This window comes from Acanthisitta chloris, unplaced genomic scaffold (assembly GCF_000695815.1).
Source record: "Acanthisitta chloris isolate BGI_N310 unplaced genomic scaffold, ASM69581v1 scaffold29834, whole genome shotgun sequence".
Lineage (NCBI taxonomy): Eukaryota > Metazoa > Chordata > Aves > Passeriformes > Acanthisittidae > Acanthisitta > Acanthisitta chloris.
Genome location: NW_008670323.1, coordinates 7736 through 11010, shown reverse-complemented (window position 1 = coordinate 11010; position 3275 = coordinate 7736).

Below are 3275 nucleotides of genomic sequence, written 5' to 3'. Positions count from 1 at the left end.
TTCCTCATCCTCTCCCTGATGCCAGAGCTGTAGGTGGCACCTGAGCCTCCAGCAGCTGTGCCTGCCACTGCTTCCCAAGTGGGAAAGTCATAAAGAAAGGGCTCTGTCTTGGAGAATTTACACTTGTACAAACAAGTCTCCTGTAAAGGTGAGGTTAGGGCATAACACAAGCGTGATCTGTTAGCCTTTAACTAGGACTGTGTTTGCATTCAGTTCCTTTATGTCACAAAACCCTTAATGAGGATAGAATAAATGGTGCTGTGTTGCCCATAATCACTGATGATGCATTAGCCAGTGGAGATCCTGGCAAGTTTAAGAAAATCAGGGGCATATTTCTTGTCTTTATGTATGCATTAGCAACCACAGTATATTCTCTCTAGAAATACACAATAGGATCAATAGGATGAGGGAACACACAACAGGAAAGGGTGACTGAATGCTGAAGTCCCTGACCCACAGCTGAATTGAGGTAAAAGGCAGCAATGAGGTTCCCTGTCACCAGTGCCAGAGCAGGAGGTGTAGTTTGGAGACCCAAGAGTTGAGTCCTCATGACCCCAAACTTGCTCCTTAGTTACCAGAATGGCATCTAGCAACAAGGCACTAAGAAGCTGTACAGTCCAGAGCTGTTCCACTTATCCATCGAGCCTGGATTAGCCTGGATTTCTTCATCCCAGTGGAGGAGGAATAAACTCTTGTTATCAGTGTGAGGAGCAAACCTGAAGTGCTATCAGAAGCTGCTTATCAAGGACAATGACAGATTTGCCTGGGACACAGAACAGCATCTCTGGTTATTAATTCTCAGCTAGAAGAGCAAGTACCACAATCCTTAAAAAAAAGCAGCAGTGCATCAGCAACTCTCAGTCTCTGCTGGGTGTGATCCTTTCTCTGGAGATGAGGCACCATGAACAGCCAGAGTGTTTACCAGCAAGTGGTGAAGGAGAACCTTCAAGTATTCCCTTGCTTGAAATATCCTGCAACACTTATGCAAAAAAGTTAGTGAGATAAACTCTGATTCTGTGGGATTTGTTCTTTGCACACTTCACTTGGTGTCTCAGTGCAGACCAGGCCTTGCTATGGGATACTCTGCTAGGTGTTAGTTTGAGACAACTCTCTTAATGGCAAAACAGCACGAGGGGCTTGTGCCTTCCTCCTGTTTGCCTTCCCCGTGGGATGGGAGTAAGAGGTTTGGTTAGGATGTGTGGGATGATGCATCCAGGTGCTGCTGCAGCCCTGCAGGTTGTTACAGTGCTCCAGGAACAGGACTAACCTCTGTGTTCCCAGAGCTGCACATCACGAGTCTGAGACAGATCAAAGCTTTCCTGAAGCAGCCTCAGCTGCTCATGGGCAGAAACCCAGTCAGCTCAGCATCAGGGGTTAAATGTTACTGCCTGAGGTGAGCTCTGCCATTCCAGCCTCAGCTAGTTAAAAATACACTTAGGGAGGATGATGGTTTAAACCAAAAATGGAATCACAACTCCTTTGTACCTGTTGTGGATGGGTCAGGGTGACAAGTGCAAGCTTTGTGCTAAAGGATCTCCATTGGTATGCAAAGCTGACATGGTTGGCTGTAAAATTCCATTCTCCTAACAGTCTGAAACCAGGTGAAATAAACTGGCAGTGGTGTACTGAGTGTCTACTGCCTTGAAAGGCCAGGAAAATAAACATGAATGCTGCAACGTTAATGTGAGGTGTGTGACAGAACTTCTGCACAGTCAAAGCATTCAAACTCCATCCAGGGAAACTCAAGAGAACTGCCAGAAGTAATCAGCAGTAATTAACCATATCTGCTATCATGCTGAACCCTTTGGTCAGCCAGGCTCAAACATTTCAGCAGATCAGGGTATTGTTTCTAAGCCACTATCAACAAAATGTTCACTGGCTTTTCTTAAAAGCACATGGTCCTGGAGAGCTCCCTCACCTTTTCCATAGGCAGGTGAACTTCTGAACTGGAACTGAGGAGCTGGGCAGGACTGCCTGGGCAAGGATGTGCAGCTTCCACTTCAAATGCTTTCTCCATCACCACAAATAAACCTTCTGTCCAGCTCCTATTGGAAATGGATGTTCTGTTCCCCTCAAGCCCCATCAGCACTGGGAAGGAGCCAAGGTCTGTCCCAAGTGCCACAGCTGGCCCCAAACTCCACACACGTGGTATTGAGGTGACTTTGTTTTACTGGATGCCATCACGAGCTACATTTTCTTTCTCTGCAGACACACTGAAGTAATTCCAATTTTCAATGCACAGCAATAAAAAACTAAACATTTCTTTAATACAATTATGGTATCACTTCCAAGGATATTTACAAACGAGGCTAATTATTTTACAGATGAATGTGCTTCTGCTGTTCTAGGCTACTACAGTAACATAATTCTCAGTCCATGCACCATCATGCTGATGCATGAGACACTGGTAGAAGGACACCTGACTTGGTTTAGTGTAAGCTGAGAAACATTTGCTCCTACTAACGATGAAGGAACACGAACAAAATATGCATAGTCATTGAATCAGGAAACTTAAGCACCAATCACACATGCACTGTTGGGAGACTGTCAGGACAATTCCATGATTTCTCAACAGCTGTGGAGCACTTTTCCACACAGTGAAAGTGTCCCGAGGCACAAACAGGATGACAGCTCTGTGATTGGTACTCTGCAGGATGGAAATACATAAACTCAGCATTATTTGACAGCATGGATTGGAGTGAACAAGACAAACTGTACCAAGTAACCATACACATTTTGGAGGTATTATTCCTCTAACACTGCATAGGAAGTTGAAAAGGATTCTCCTGCTCCTGTAGGAACTACATGGCAAAGAGAGAAAGATGTTTTTTTCTGAGGGGACAGTTAAAAGGCAAAATAAATTCCTGGGCTCAGCCATGCTACATCACTGGGGTATTTATGAACCTCTGGATGAGGGAGTTGGGGTTATCCTGAGGGGAACCTACAGGAAAGATGGACAGGGACTTTTATACAAGGGCATGTAGTAACAGGACATGGGGGAATGGCTTCAAACTGGCAGAGAGTAGGGTTAGATTGGACATGGGGAAGAAATTCTCCCCTCGGAGGGTGCTGAGGCTCTGGCACAGGTTGTCCAGAGAAGCTGTGGCTGCTCCATCCCTGGGCCAGGTTGAGTGGAACTTGGAGCAACCTGAGCTAGTGGAAGGTGTCCCTACCCATGGCAGGGGGTGGAACAATAGGAACTTTAAGGTCCTTCCAACCCAAACCATTCTGTGATACACAAACAGCTTCATCAGAGTCCTCAGCCACCCGTGGAA